This window comes from Poecile atricapillus, chromosome 10, assembly GCF_030490865.1.
Source record: "Poecile atricapillus isolate bPoeAtr1 chromosome 10, bPoeAtr1.hap1, whole genome shotgun sequence".
NCBI lineage: Eukaryota > Metazoa > Chordata > Aves > Passeriformes > Paridae > Poecile > Poecile atricapillus.
In genome coordinates this window covers 20706767-20722794 of record NC_081258.1, presented here as the reverse complement: position 1 = coordinate 20722794, position 16028 = coordinate 20706767, and the positions used below count along the sequence as shown (strand labels likewise).

Here is a 16028-nt window from a genome sequence, read left to right as displayed (position 1 = left end):
CTGTGAGCACGGCTTTGCATTTATCTCTGTTAATTGTGCCAAAGATCTGGGAGCAAAGAGCTCTTTTAATGCCCTGCTGTTCCCCAAAAATGGTGCAGATTGGGATGAGCTGTGGGGGGGGTGGGGAGTTTAGAGGAGCTGCCTTGTGTGCAGTCGTGGGAAGAGGGATTTCTTCAGGGAATGGGTGAATTGTTTCCTTCTGCTCTGAGCAGCCTCTTAATGAGCTGCCCTCTCCAGGGTGCGGAGAGATGAACCTCCCATGGCTAACTCCAGCCTGGGAGGCTTCCACCACATCGCTGCCTTCGGATCCTTGGAGCTAAAAATACATCCATGCTGCACAGCAGACTGCAGGCACGTTAATCTGTTCCCTTTAGGAAGGAGATGTGTGGTACTGGATGAGCTGCTGTGGAAATTTTATTTTTGCCATGCAGCGTTACCAGTTTTCTCCTTCCAATGGAAAAATGTCGTGGAAATCATTGTTCTGGTTGGAATTCCCTCTCTGACAACAATAGCAGCAGCGGGGTGGGGTGCTTTGGAATTGTTTAGTGAGGAAAAGTTTTGGAGGAGCGAGCTCTCCCAGGCTGCGCTGGCTCCACCACGTGAATGCTCTGCGTCCCACAGGAGCGTTCCCACCGCTGCCTTCTGGGATGCTCCTGACCACTCCTGGCTCTTCCAGCACAGCTCTGTAAGAATGCTGTGTGTCCCCCATTCAGCTGGGCTCCTTTGGCTGTAATTTAGCACGTTTTCCTGGGATGAGGAGGAATGAGAGCCTGCCAGGCTAACACCTCAGAGCACTCCTGGAGTCATTGGTACCTCTGAGCGCAGTGATTCATCCCCAAGGCAGACACAGCTCGTGCCCTCCCCGGAGCTCCAGCCACGCTCACACCATGTGCTCCAGCCTTCCTGGCTGCAGGCTCAGCTGGGATGCTGCTCTTTCCTGCCAGCCTTTCTTCCCAGGGAACTTTGGGAATATTTTAGGGCGGCAGTAGCGCAAGGGCCGCTTTAAACACAGCGCTGAGGGGCTGGAGCTGCCATTTCTGCCTGGTGTTGAACAGCTCAGTGGCTGATTCTCTTCACGAGTTACAACTTGAATTGCTGCTGTTTGTGCCAGTGGGGCGTTTGAGGTCTGGGATCCAGGATGACTTGCAGCGAGGGTTGCGTAAGCGTGTGTAGCTCCGCTCTCAGCGCTTTGTTTTCTCCGTGTTCCAAGACATGCAGCTTTTGCCTCTCCAGCTATTTAAGATTCAGAGTGTATTTTCCTCCTTTGATGTTTGGCTTACCTTGACAGGCTGGGAGAGCTGGGCTTGTTCAGCCTGGAGAAGAGAAGGTTCTGGGCAGACCTTAGAACCCCTTCCAGTGCTAAAGGGGCTCCAGGAGAGCTGGAGAGGGAGTTTGGACAAGGGCCTGGAGTGGCAGAACAGGGAGGACTGGCTTCAAACTGAAAGAAGGAAAGATTCAGATTAGATATTAGGAGTAAATTTTTGGCTGTGAGGGTGGGCAGGCCCTGGCACAGGTGCCCAGAGAAGCTGTGGCTGCCCCTGGATCCTTGGAAGCATCCAAGGGCAGGCTGGATGGGGTTGGCACAATCTGGGACAGTGGAAGGTGTCCCTGCCATGGCAGGGAGTGGCACGGGATGGGCTCTGAGGTCCCTTCCAACCCAAACCATCCCATGATGTTGACACAGGAGCTCACCTGCTCCACCAGCCTCTGTTTTCCTTGGATGTGCTGCTTCTGCTGCTGCTCATTAGCACAGGCTCTGTCACAAGCTGCTCAGACAACCTAAACCATTTGTAAGGAAACTGTCTTTAAAATATGGATGGCATTAGAAGGACTCGGGCTTAAAATTAGAAACTGTTTATGATGCACAGTTGTAGTTGTTTACCTTGAACCATAATTATCTTATTTCCTGAGTTAAAAACGTCACGTCAGCTTGCTGAAGCAAGATTTGATGACAAAGGAATTGTTTTTAGCCACCAGCAGAGCAAAGAACACTTCAAAATGTGTGTCTAAATATGATTTTATAACCTAAAGTATACCACACTCAGGATTTTAAATTGGCTCTGGAAGTTGCGTGGGCTTATGGGTCGGCCATTTGGCCGGGGATCAAGGGACTGGGTTTAATCCTGACTCCGTCCTTTTGTCCTCTGAGCGTTTTCCTTGCCACCCCCTGTGCGGTTTGTTTGGCTGGGCCGTGTTGGAAGGGAGGGCCGTGCCCTTTCTCCGGGGGGCTGTGGTTGTTCTGGGGTGTGGGTTCGGGGTCCTGCCTGGGCAGAGGAACAGCAGGAGTTTTCTGCTGATTTATGGACAAGCTCTGGAGTGGCCCCAGAGAGAAGCAGGGGCAGGACCTGCATCCCTCGAGCCCCTCTGAGCGGTTGGGGCAGCTCAATGGGCACAGACTGATATTTGACTTCCTTATTTTAGCATTATTACTGTATTTCCTTATTTCATTATTCAGCAATGCTCTCTGATCCCGTGTGGCTGGGGTGGCCTGTGCCCCCCTCACACCCTTTTCCAGACTGGATTTCTGTACCCTGAGCGAGACAGCAGCTGCTCCTTCCTTACCTGTGCCTGCTGCTGCCAGGATGCTCCTTTCTCGAGAGAATGGAAAGTGGGAGGGGAGCAGCTTCTTTAATGATGACAACTGCTACTTAAACCTGTTCAGGGCTTAGAATAGAAAGGAAAAAAGATCAGTGGAAGCTGTAGGTGCTTTCAATGTATGTGGGATTTTTAAGGAGTCTTTTTATTCTGACCTTAACTTGCCAGGCCCCAGACAATAGGGGAGGGATGCTGTGTGGAAATCAAGGAGGTGCTTCCCTTCAGCTCTTTCTTTGCTGTGTAATTTGAGGTGGTTGTAAGGCACTTGTAACTCAGGAATTGTAGACTTGAGCACATTCTACAATTATATTTTTCACGTTGCTTTCTGGGGACCTCCTGGATTGTCCAGCCAGGTAACAGTGTCTGATCCTACATACCTGGGTGTGGGGCTGCCACCTGCATATTCCTAAAAAATCTGTATTTGAGTTGAAGTGTCTGGTTGTAACATTTCTGTCAGCACAGAGAGTTTTCTTGGCTGGAGAGGTGATATTCAGCCTGCTCACAATCCAACCAGAAGCCATTCCATGGATGTTTGCTGGTTTTTTTTCCCCTCTGTGAGGGAGACTGTTCTTGAAGGCTGAGCAGTGACTTCCTTGACTCCTCCTTGGCTAATTAGTGTGCTTTAAAATGGGATGCTTGCATCCTTTTCACCAATCAGCACTGGGAAAGGAAAGGAAATGGTTCAGGTATTAATAGTAACCTGTATCCAATTTGCCATGGAATTACACGGATGCAAATGTCTGGGATTGCAAAGGTGACAAATGTGTCTGTCTGTCACTCTTTTCTTTTGAAATATGGTATTATCTCGATGTGTTAAAATTGAGCATGGAGTAAGAAATGTGGATTCATTTTAAAATAAGGTGGAGCTAGTTGTGGCCTAGTGGCATCATTCACCCTCCTGCTTCCCTTAGGAGGAGGTACTGAGGGAGTTGAGTGGGATTTTGTGGTGAAGTCACAGGGAGGGATTCAGTCTGGGGAGGGCAAGGATGTGTTTGTCCCACCTCTCTCATATTTAGGAGGAATGGAAAGGAGGAGGAGCCTCAACTGTGACAGCAGATGTGAGCTCACTTTAAATTAGGTCTTTACTTCCAGAGAGCATCCACCCTTCTTGCCTTGCTGGGTCAGTGAAGTTCAGATCTCAGAGCTTAATCCCCATTCCTGGAAGTGTCCAAGGCCAGGTTGGATGGGGCTTGGAGCAGCCTGGGATAGTGGAAGGTGTCCATGCCTGAGGGGCAGGAACAAGACAAAATTTGAGGTCCCTTCCAACACAAACCATTCCTTGATTCTGTGATGTTTCAGCACAGATCCTGACCTCCCCTAATTCACTGGAGATCTCCAAACAGTTTGGTCATTCCTGAATTTAGGCTTCTGCCAACCCCCAGTTCATAGGGACTGCATTGCCCATGTCAGACTTTCAATTAAAACACTTAAAGGTCAGTTTATTTTCCTAGGAATCACATCTTTCCTGCCCTTTGTGCTTATTGCAGTAGGACAAATTAAACCTTGGGCTCTTCAGCCCATACAAGTGTCTGTGTTTTTGAGGACAGTATCAGCTTATTTTATATTTTTTATCAAGTAGCACAGACAACACAAACTTTAAAAACTGTAGATCTCAGCACACATCTTATCTGTAGGGCAAAATAAAGGAACTTTAAGACCAAGAATATATCACCTACTTTCATTCTGAAAGCCACCTAATTAAATTTTACTTGATGCTACAATTTTGTCACCGTCAAACATGCCAAAAGGTGGTTTTTTTTTTAGGACTAGTGGAATTCTCTTTGTGCTTTGGCTTTTCACTTTGGTGGCTGCTGCTGTTAGAGCACAGTTGGTTTGTGATTGCTGCAGAAATATTTGTAAACTGTACTGGATGGAAGGCAGGTCCTGGAGCTCACCCCAGTGCTGGGAATCTCTCTGAAAAGGGTGGGAACGTGCTCTGTGTGTGTGCCTGGAGATGGCTGTGCTGGGAGCCCCTGATAGGCTGCAGAGGGTATTTATCTCAAATTTATGTGCATTTCTTGGAAACAACTCTTTATCCCACTTCATATCTACAGAGCAACACCTCTTCTTTCCCTCCTCTTTCTAGAGAGTCCTGAGCTGCATGGAGTGGTCTGAGGGTGCTTTTCCAGGCTTCTGAGGGAAATTGCCACAAATCTGATGATCCCTATTCGCTGTCCATCCCTTGAGAGGCCAGGAAAGCTTTCCTACTGTTCTGGCTGTCAGTGGGATGGGATAGGCAAAGCTCCAGAGACAGGGATTTCTACACTGTTCCTTTAGAGGTGGCACATTTTCTTCCCCAGACTCCAGCAGAAGGAACCCATGGATATTTATGGAAGACATCTGTGGGGATTGTAATGCTGCTGCTTATGGGTTCTTCCCCCACTCCCCAGTCTCCATTTTCTCAGGTTCTGGAATTACAGTGTGATTTTAAGCATTTTTCCCCATTTCAGCAGGTGAAAGCTCTGTCAGGCTGTGCAGGCAGGCACCGAGCTGTGCCTATGGAGTGCATTGGAAAACATTTCCGAATTTCCCCTCCCTCCAAATTTGCTGTGCTGGTTCCCCCTTGATTCTGTATCGGAGGTAATGGAGCTTATCCAAGAGCAGGAGCTCCGTGGGTCTCGGGTGCTCCCCTGGGAATATTTTCACTGGAGCCCTCAGAGAGATGCCTTATTGAAATTCTGTCTCTTCCTGGAATTATTTTGAGGGAAGCAGATGAGTGCTGTGGAAAAAGGTTGTCTTACTCCCAGGAGGTTTTTTCCATTCAAAAGTTGGTCTAAAGCAGAATCTAAATCTCTGATATCCTGTTACGCTGCTTAGTTCTGGATCACCATAAAATCTGAATTGATGCAAGTCTGACTTGGTGTCCAAATACAACTTTTTCCCTTAAAAAGACAGTGAGGCAGACATTTGTGGGGACATTGGCCTCTGGATTTCCTGGGATGAGACAGCAGCAGTGGCTTCTTTCCTTCTCCCTGTGAAATGGAGATTTAAGCAGAACCTTTCTGCATTAGTGATCAAATTTAGAAACTGAGGTGTATGAAATCATTGAATCTCAAACACATTTTTCATGGGGACCCTTGTGGGGGACTCTGCATCTGCACAGAACTGGTTTATCCCTTCAAGGAAGCAATTCCCACCTCGCTGCTGGGACCAATTGGTGTTGCTGCCACATCCCAACTGCTCTATGAAGAGTCTGTAGCTAATGTCAGTATTTTTCAGGTCACAGCCTGGGATTGTAAAGCATTTTCCATCTTCAAATACTAATTTCTGTGAAGTTACAAGATACCCTTTTATTAAGGAGGTTTGAATTATGTAATTCCCAGTTTTTTCGATGGAATGCTGGCAGGAGTTGCATGCTGTGCTCTGAATATGAAGTCCTTGATCTGTGTGTGGGTGCAGCAAGAATCACTAATTCGGGGAGGTGCTGAGGGACCCCGTGGTCAGTGTTAAGATCAGGAGTTGGTTGGGAAAATGTAGAAGTTTAAACATTTCTATATTTATTTTGGTGGGACCGTCTGCTTGCCCAGAGTTTCCAAGTTGCTTTGCGCTAACAGAAAAATAAAGTATCCAAAGTCTTGAAAGACTGAACCTGTTTTAAAGCAGAATCTGGCCACCTTGAGCACTTGAGTGGTGTTTGTATGGCCATTTCCAGGCACAGGAGGAGCTGTGTGTGCCACGGTGCACTGCAGATGGCTCCTGTGCAGTGACCGCCAGCTCGGCAGCCTTGGAGCCTCGTCCATGGTCAGCCCTGCAGGTTCCCAGGAGGGACAAGGGCAGTGATGATACTTTGTGAAGTGATACATTTTCATCAGCTAAAGCTAAGAAAATGGGATGGATAGATGGGTTTATTAATTATAATGTGACTTTTGGAAGTGAGGTTGGGTTTAAATTGAAATGTTGGATTCCGCGCAACAGGAACGTTGTGTGAGTGACCCGACCACGTACAGCCAGTGAGGCTGTGCTGGGCATCTCCCACTGGAGAATTTGCTGCATTCCTAAGTGATTTGATAACAATTTCATTAAAAAATGGTGCCACGTTTGTTGTGAAAATTACTTGGCTCACGTGTGGTCGCTGTTTCAGCGTTAGGATTCTTTATGTATGTTTATGTGTGAGCCAAGGAATGAATAAATTTGCTGTATGTGGGCCAGCAAGCAGCTGTAAATAGACCTTGAAAATGGTGTCTCGGTGTCCTGGGACTGATTCCTGAAGACTTTTTGTTAATTTTGTTCACAGTTGATCACAGCTGTTGCCCAGAGGAGCTGTGGCTGCCCCTGGATCCCTGGAAGTGTCCAAGGCCAGGTTGGAGCAGCCTGGGCTAGTGGAAGGTGTGGAAGGCCCATGAGAGGGGATGGAATGGGATGAACTCTGGGGTCATTCCAACTCAAACCATTCCATGATTCCTTGACAGTCACTACTGTCAGCAGGCAGCACTGCTGCATTTCCAAACAATGTAGTTGGAAGTTCAGCTGGTTTCCCCCCAGTTTATTCCTTATTGCTGTTGAAATGCTAATTAGTGATGTGACTGTTACTGTGGAGAAGAGGATAAAAGGAGCTGGGGAATCCTGCTGGAAAAGGTGCTGTGCATGTAGTACCACCATGCTCCATAGGGCTGCAGTTCCCATTAGGGGATCCCTCAGTGCCCCTTGGCCATGGAAATATCCACGAGTTACCCGTGTGTCTGTATCCTTACTCTTCTCAAAGAAAAATGCCAGAAAACTTCAGTTTTTGTTCATCTAGAGAAGTTTACCTGCTGCAGGATTCCTTTCTTTGAGTCAGGACCCTGAGCCTTCACGTCTTCCTCTGGGTTTTGGGGTTTATTTTGGCCTGTTCCTTTTCACTGACGTTCCCAAGACTTCTCTCAGCCCAGCTGGAAGCAGCTCTACCTTGGATGCAGCTGCATTGCTCATCTGGACATCCTCCCTTTGGCTTTTCATTGGGGAGTGAAGGTTTCCCAAAACAAACAAGGCTCTCCCAGGGTTCCCGATCTCCTCTGCTGTGTATCAGTCCCAGCTGGCCTCAGAGTCTCTCCTGGATGGCTCTTGGAAGGAGCCATCCTGTTGGAAAGCAGCTGTCCAGATCCAGCTACATCACAGAAGTTGTTTGTAAAGCATAAAAGTGTCACGAGCTTTGCGAGGCAAGAAATTCAGGTTTTTTTCGCTGTAGCTGGAGCAGGGGTTGGTCACCATGTCCCAGGTGTGCTTTGCAGTGCTTAGAGATTGGATGGAATTGTGGGGTTTTGGGGAATTTGGCAGGAGCAGGATGTGGAGCTGGCAGCTCACCCTTTCACCTGTTCAAGCAGACCAGAATAACATCGCTGGCACTGGGGAAGGCCCAGTGCTCCCAGTTCCCCCAGGGGGCTGATTTCCATACCTGTGGGTCCCTCACCATCCCACGGAGCTCCTCCAGCTTGGGAATGCTGAGGAGTGCAGGTTTTGGGCTTGGAATCTGCCAGCCCTTTCATGTGTGCCAGTTAATGAATGTAATTCCCCTTTGCCTTGGGTGCTGAGAGCTCCTGCTGGTTCCTGCCCGGTGTCAGAAATTTCACTTTGGGAATTTGGAGCTGGAAAAACATTCTTGAAAGTACAGTGAGAGCTGGTCAAAAAAACCAGTCAAGTTAGAGGTTTGTAGTAGATCTACTGCTATTCAGAACAAAGGTGTGCTTGAAAAGAGAGTGCTTATGCCATGGATAATTCCACAGGGGTTGTTTGGGAAGGTGAATTCCTGGTCAGGAGCTCGTTCTGGCCCTGCTTGTCTCTGGCTTCATGAGCTTCTTAGGATTTGGGGGGTGACATGCCCTCATTTGTAAATAAAATTCCTCTAAGCCCACCCAGATGGTTACAGGAACCTTGAAACAGGTGATTTTTTTAAAAGAAAACATTATCAGAAAGTTATGGAAGAAGGTGGATGCTTGGCTGAGCTTCCACTCTTTCCTTTGTTCCTCTGTTTGTTCAGAGTTGTTATCAGGAAGTTTATTTGTGGATTAGGCAAGGGTTTGTACTTGGTAACCTTCATGTACTCAAATCCAGTGTGCGTGTTGTGAATAAAATTCACTTGTTTTAGTTTTCTAATGAACAAATTCCTGTGTTTTTCAGATTACACAGCGTTTTTGGGACACACCTCTGTTGGATTTTAATATATGTCCTGTGAAGAACAGCTTTCAACTATGGAATCGGTAAATATTGACTTTGCTTCTGTCCAAAATTTCTGGTTTATTCCCTCACAGGTGCTTATGTCTCTGTTGGGCTGTTTGGTTTTGCCTTTTTAAAAATGTTTTTCTTTATTTTCTGAAATTTGAAAGCAAAAATTGCAAGTTCTGTGGAATATATAAAAGGTACTAACCAAGAATATCTTGGGAGTTGTCTGCAGTTCTGAGATGTGTTTTTAATTTTAGATAATTTTGAATATAGCAAGTTTTTCTCTGACCTCAGTGAAATAAAAGTGAACTTTCCTGCGTGGGCAGTTCTAGCACAGGTTTGCCCAGCAGACTGTGCAGCTTGTTGGTGCTGCTGACTGCTGAGTATTAAATAATACCTCTTTCTCTTTGCTTTCAAAATGTCTTGAAAAACCCCAAAGTCTCTAAGTTTTCCAGTGTTACGTCTCCTTGTGATTAGCCTAATTGAAACAGATGGCACCTACATTTCATTTTGGGCAGAGAAACCTCCCAATCTGCTGAGAGTACAGTTGGATGCAATGTTAGGATTCAACTTTTTGGGAGCATTAACAGATGCAGAAATAACAGGCTGTTGTAGAGTGGAATTCAGGGGGAAAAATGAGATTTTTGCCTCTGTTTTGTGCGAGAGGGTGGGAGAGGCTGCTGCTGTCCTGGAAATCCCGGTGGTGTGGCTGGAGCTGGAGACAGGGGCTTGTTGTGGCTGGGTTTTTTTGCTGTGCTGGTGGTTTGGTGTGATGGGAGCTGAGCAGAGGCTGGGTGGGCTCAGTGCCTGTCGGGGGGGCCGTGTGGGGCTCAGGGTCACCCCCAGCATGGCTAGGAATCCTATGGAGAAGGCTCCCAGTGGATAATAGAGTGTGTGGCTCCTGCCTTGGGGCCCTGGGTCCTTGGCTGACCTCTGGGCTCAGTGGGATTGTTTGTGATGAGGTTGTCAGCACGATAAAGGCTGTTGCTGGAGAGTTGCTCCATGCAGTCCAGCCCTGCTCCATCGGGTGCCTTTGCAGGCTGATAGGTGCCTTTTGTCCCGGAATTGGAGGAAGAAAAATTAAAAATTGTTGTGTTTAGTGTGGCCATGATGATTTTGAAGTATTCAGATGGAGACAAGATGTTATTTCAGCTTCCCCTGGTGAATATTAATAGCAGGAGAAGCCTTTCACAGTAAGACAAAGCAGAGCAGGCATCGGTGACTCTCCCGGTGCCCTTAGGTAATTAAAGTGTATCAGGTGTGAGCCCTTTTCCTGGCATGTGCACGAGCTCTGTCCTCCTTCCTGGGAGCTCTGCAGGAGCCTGAAAAACCCAGCTCAGCCCTGACATCAATTATAAATCAGGCTGGTTGCTGTTGGCTGTCTGTTTTATTTCATAGCTGGGGACAGAGGTGTTCTCTTCCAAGTTTTGGACTAAGTGGTGTTTGGCTTTTTGGATGCTTTTCAAACCAGGATAATGAAAACTTACCCAGAACTCAGGTGTGTTTGCACAGCCCTGTTTAGAAGGGTTTGCTTCAAGCAAGCCAGGCTGTTACAGAGTCATGGACTGGTTTGGGTTGGGAAGGACTTTGAAGCACATCATGTTCCACCCCCTGCCATGGGCTCACCTCCCACTATCCCAGGCTGCTCCAAGCCCTGTCCAGCCTGGGCTCAGACGCTTGCAGGGGTGGAGGCAGCTTCTCTGGGCAGTGGTATTTGCTGCTCTTCTTGCTGTTGGCAGCAGGAGTGGCTGCACCACACCAGGCCTGTCCTGGCCTTCGGCGTCTCCACTGACCCCAGCACCATCACGGCCGGCTAGTGCCATCCGCGTGTTCCCGACACCTTCCCGGGGAAGCAGAGGGGTCAAGGCTTTCTCCAAGCAGCAGCTTTGCTGGTGGCTTTGGCAGTTGTGTTCCAGGGAGTTCCTAATGAATATGCAGGTGTGGGATTAAAGGGATGAATGAGGAACAGAATTGCTTTCCGAGCTGCAGCCGCGCGTTCTGACCTCCCGAGAAGGGCACGATTGTAAAGCCGGGGCCTGGAGTGGAAAAGCAATTACAATACATGCTGCCAGGATTGAATTGTCCTCGGAAAGTCAGATGCTGCAATAATGGGAGCGTTGTTTAGGTGGAACGTGACTTCACTTAACTGCTCGGTGTTTTTCTATTAATGCTCTTAAACGTGTTCACATACAGTTCTCAGGTCTTACTGCTCTGGGGGAAATCGAGCTCAGTATTCCACCAGGAAGGTATTTCTCTGCAGGAAGTGTTCTTCTGAGCTTGCTGCCTTTTTTCCCCCCATGTATTTCAATTCTTACTTCTAGATCAGAGGGGCTGGAGGATAACCCCATGGCAGCGCAGTGTACGTTGATTCTTTAGGGTGTTGGTCATTGTGGAGCCAAGGAGAGCTTTCCATGGGGTCCTGGCATATGGAAGTGTTGGATTTGGGGTTTAGAAGCTGGTGTGGTGGGAGGGGAAGCCATGTACGAGGGGAATTAATAGTCTGAAAAAGCTGGGCTTGTTCAGCCTGTGGGAGAGGAGGCACTGGAGACACCTTTAGAGCTTCTTCCAATGCCTCAAGGGACTCCAAGAGAGCTGAAGAGGGACTTTGGGATGGAGGGACAGGACACAGGTAATGGCTTCCCACTGCCAGAGGGCAGGGATGGATGGGATATTGAGAAGGAATTCCTGGGTGTGGTGGTGGGGAAGCCCTGGCACAGGTGCCCAGAGCAGCTGGGGCTGTCCCTGGATCCCTGGCAGTGTCCAGGGCCAGGTTGGACATTGGGGCTGGGAGCACCTGGGCCAGTGGAAGGTGTCCCTGCCATGGCCAGGGTGGGAATGAGATGAGCTTTGAGGTCTCTTCCAACCCAAACAATTCCATGATTCAATGCAGCATTAAAGAAGCAGAGTTGTGTGGCTTGTGGGTTTGCTGACTTCTGCTGGAGCCCTTTCTCTTGGAAAAACAGAGGTTTTGGAAGCTCCATAAAGCAGCTGGGTGTCTCTTCAGGTGTGGGTTTGCCCCAAGCCTTTCACCAGAGCCGGTCTGGGTTTGTTGTGGCCCAGCCTGGGAAGGGGAGGTGGGGAACAGCCCAGCTCCCACTCTGTCCTCCCTGTGTGTGAGGTGGGTCTGCACGCCCTTAGGAGCAGGAAATGTTTGTGTGGCCGTGTTCTGGTCTCTTGGACAGCTCTGAAGTGACACAGTCTAAATTTAACTTTTAAACCCGTATCTTCACCGCCAGCAGAGGTTAAGCAGAGGTGGCTTAACTGTGAGCCTGGAGTTCTTTGTGGGTCAAACAAGCCTTGAGTTTTTTGGACACAAAACCCTGCTGAGACCTACAGGAAAGAGCTTTAAATCCTTCCCCCTGTCCCCTTGAAAAAGCTGCTTTTTCAACTGTAATCTCAGCACAAGCATTTGCTTTGAGTGGTTGAATTGCTGCTTTTACAGTTCTCTGTATTTTCCTAGAATTTGTTAAATTGCCAACGTTATTCACATGGCACTTTTGGCAGGTGCCACCTACATGCCCTCAATTTGAAGGTACCTTTCAGGAGCAGTGTAGGTAGGGAGGCTCCTCTCTTGCATGTCAGATGTTGGAGAGCGCAGCACTTCCATTAATTCACTTTCCCTGACCTTTCCACTGCTAATAAGCCAAGCTGGAGCACAATCCAGCACCTTAATGAACAGACCTGAGCTGAGCAGGGGCTGCTTTGAAAAACGTCTCGCTTGACTTGTTCGTTGGGTGTAATTTTGGTCCATTTATTCACCCTGGCACAGATGGGAGTTCTTGGTGAGAGCAACCCCCAACCAAATATAGCCCTTTTTCTCCTTCCTTTAGTGTTTAGAACTAGAGAAAACCATGTCAATAACTGCTTGAAAAGAAGCAAAATGGTTGGTTGGGCTTTTTCTCTGAGTCTACTTGGTTTTGAATAATTTCGTTCTCTGAGGGGCTATATTGTGACCAGAAAAATCCTCATTTTTAGAAGAAATACACTTTTGAGTAGGATTTTGTAGATTTATATCAGCTAATGTAATGTACACTGAAAAATGCACACTTGTGGGTTGTGATTTTGTAGATTAATATCAACATGTAATGTACACTTAAAAATCACAGTTGCATTTAGGAACTAGTTCATTAAAACAAGCAGACAGTGCACGGGATCATCATTTCCAGTTATTGCCAGCCTGTTATGTCATGGAGAAATACTCCTGAGCCACCCAGCCCGGGTTGCACAGGGAGGCTGGGTTTTTTGGGAAGGGATCTGTAGGTTTCTTGACTGGTTCCTGCTTCCATTGTTGTGCAACAGTGTTCCTGGGTGTGACTTATTGGGAAAGTAAAAGTGCTGGGGGGGCAGGTTGAAGGTTTTATTTATTTATGGGTGTTCCACAGAGCACTCTTGAAAGTTGTGGCCTCCGCCCTGAGGAAGTGACACTGGCTGGAGAGTGAAGTGGCAGCGTGACACATGATATGGCTGCAATCCCTTGTTTTCCAGAGGTGTTCATCATGGGGTGATTAAGTGCAGATGATGCTCTTGGCAGCTGGAGGGGTGCAAGATGTTCCCACCTCTGGGAACGCGGACCCATGGGGAGAACCAGGCTCTCTTGCACTTCTGGAATGAAGCTTGGGATATTCTTGTTCCCTCCCCTTTTGGGTAGGTAAAGGTGACCCTGAGGTTTTGATGTTCAAATCCTCAAAAACTCAAATCCTGAGATCTTTAAGTGAGGGGAGTGGTTTTGTGTTTAGGGAATTCATCCCTGCTGAGGGAGATGCATCAGTGGCTTGGGCATCTTCAGTGGGGCTGTGGGTGGGACAGTCATTGTCCAAGGAACAGGTCAGCTGCTGGACACCCTGCGAGGTGGGAATGAGGTGGGAATTGTGGCTCAGAGGTGTTCAGTACCAGCAGACCCAGAGTGTGAATTTATGGAAGCCTTTTACAGAAGGTGATTTGGCTGAGCCACCCAAGTGTCTGACACAGACAGGGAGGTGCAGCCGGGTCCTGGTTCTGTCGTACATGCAGGGAAAAGTGGGAAATGGTTATTGCAGGCAAAGGCAAAAACGATGTATATACTTCACTGATAGCTCTTGGAAGGGGACTTCTGACAAAACCAGGAACCAGTTCTGAAAAATAATTCTAAAATGTTGGATTGCCCCATCCCTGGAAGTGTTCGAAGTGGGGCTGGATGGAGCCTGGAGCAGCCTTGTCTTGTGGAGGGTGTCCCTGCCCATGGCAGGGCTGGGATGAGCTTTAAGGTCCCTTCCCACCCAGAGCATTCTGTAGTTCCGTGCTGAGTGTGGAGATGGGGAGCAGGCATTAGAAATGTTTCTGTTTCCTTGGCTAAATCCTTGGCAGAGTTTTGATTTTGGAACAACGGGAAAACAAGGGCTGAGCTTTGCTGGCTCAGCCTGATTTCCTGGCTTAACGAGATGCTTGAGGACTCACTCAGGTGTTCCAGCAGTTTGGGGTTTTTTTGCTACTGGGTGTTATCCCTGTTCTGTGGTAGTTTGCTGGACTTCTCCAGAATCCAAAACTGAATTGTGTTTAGCAAGTTACTGCTTCAAGGAGCGTTTTGATCTTGGGTTGTGACTGGACAGGCTGATTGTTTCCAGTTGCAGGAGCTGGGAGAGGGGAGGCTTTGGGTGTTTTGCAGGAACTTGTGGACATGAAGGGAGTGAGGGGCCGTGGGCTGTGCCCACCATGGCAGAGGCTCCCAGGGGCTGGAATTCCCAGAACTGCTCCCTGTGCCTGGATGTTTTGGGAAGCTGACACGCCTGGCTTTGGCCTCAGAAGTGGCTTTGGGTTGGTGGACAAACACTGAGAGCTCTGCTTTCCCTCAGAGCTGTTTCATCCCTCGCCTGCCTTCCCCTTCCCACAGCCCTGGCTCTTCCCAGAGCAGGCAGATGGCTGCAGGAGCTGCCTCGGGTGTTTTGGGAAGGCACAACCCTTGGGAGAGGGCCGAGGCAGAGCAGCAGCAGTGAGGAAAGTGGAGTTCTGGAGCTGTGGGACTGGCTGAGCCTTGGCGCTTCCCCTCAGAGCAGCGTCTCAGCTGCGACGTTTTTAACTCTTGAATTTGGAACAGACTTAGCAGCTCACCTTTGGGGGTGGGAGCTTGGGAGGTTGTCAATACTATTGCCTGGAACCATCTGTTCCTACCACTAAGTAGCTGCAAAAATCAGTAATTCATTCCCTTTTTTTTTTTAATTTTTTTATTTTTTTGGAGGAGCTCGGGTGTAAATCTTCTCCCTTGTTATTTTTATGGGCTCCTTGTGGAAGACAAGCATCTCCACGGCGCTGGAACTGACGTTCTGGGTTTAATCTTTCATCTAAATTTATTTGAAATTGAAATCTCTGTTGTTATCGATATTAGAGGTTACTTTGGAGCACAGCAGCTATTTCTGGGGAACTGGGTGCATGGGGCTCCCTTATCAGGGAGGAATGTGCTTGTGTAACGTCACTTTTCTGGATGAACCTCTCGCCGAGGAGCGGGGACAGCAGCCGTGCGGACGGGTTATTTTGGGAAATCGCCACTGTAAATGGATGCTGTGTTAGCTTTTGCAAGGAAAATTGGTCATGGAGTCCTATTTTTCATTTATTTTTGCCTCAGTGGGCCGTGGTGGTGGTTGTGATGGTGATTCTCATGGGGCAGTCACGGGAATGCCAAAACCAGCATTGATTGTAGGACAGGCACAGAGCACTGCAGATATCCTGAGTTATCCCAGGCTGAGATTTCACTCCTAGGCTTAAACTGCAAAATCAAGATGAGCTGATAGCACGTAACCATGTTAGTGTTTGGGGCAGGAGGTCCCAGGGACTGGTGGTGTTTTCATTGCCGGTGCTGACACCAGAGAAACCTGGTCCTGGTGTCCCTGCCCATGGCAGGGGGTGGAGATGAGCTTTAAGGTCCTTTCCAATCCAAAACACTCCATAATTCCACAGCTTTCCTGCCTGAGGGCTGGTGTTTGTTGGAGATTTTACACTTTTCCTTGCTGTGTACCCAGAGTTGAGTTTTCCAGGTGTTTGTTTGGTGGTTATCTAAACTCCAGAGTGAATGCCTGAGGGTTCTGTCGGGCTGATGTCCAGTTCTCCCAGCACGGCACCAATGGTAGAAGTTGGGTTTTGTCTGATCTGAACGACCAGTGGTTGGATTTTGATGGAGTTTGTGTGTCTGGACTCATCCTAGCGCATGATAACGTGAAAATACAGCCGTCAATTCCTTGTGTACCCTTAGAAAATGTTAATGCTTTCAGGCTTCAGAGGATTTGAGGAAAAGTTGTAGTTCAAAAGTTGTCATGTGCCTTGCAGGGAGG

General features: G+C 48.2%; 1 protein-coding gene across 3 annotated transcripts in view; it reads left to right on the top strand.

Annotated features, from left to right (window-relative positions):
- ANKRD11 (ankyrin repeat domain containing 11) overlaps window positions 1-16028 on the top strand; it is a 128773-nt gene that overhangs the window by 13564 nt on the left and 99181 nt on the right. For all 3 annotated transcript variants that reach the window (XM_058846347.1, XM_058846348.1, XM_058846349.1), the window contains exon 2: window positions 8689-8768. The gene's annotated coding sequence lies outside the window, so the exon portion shown is untranslated. The remainder of the gene's footprint in view (window positions 1-8688; window positions 8769-16028) is intronic.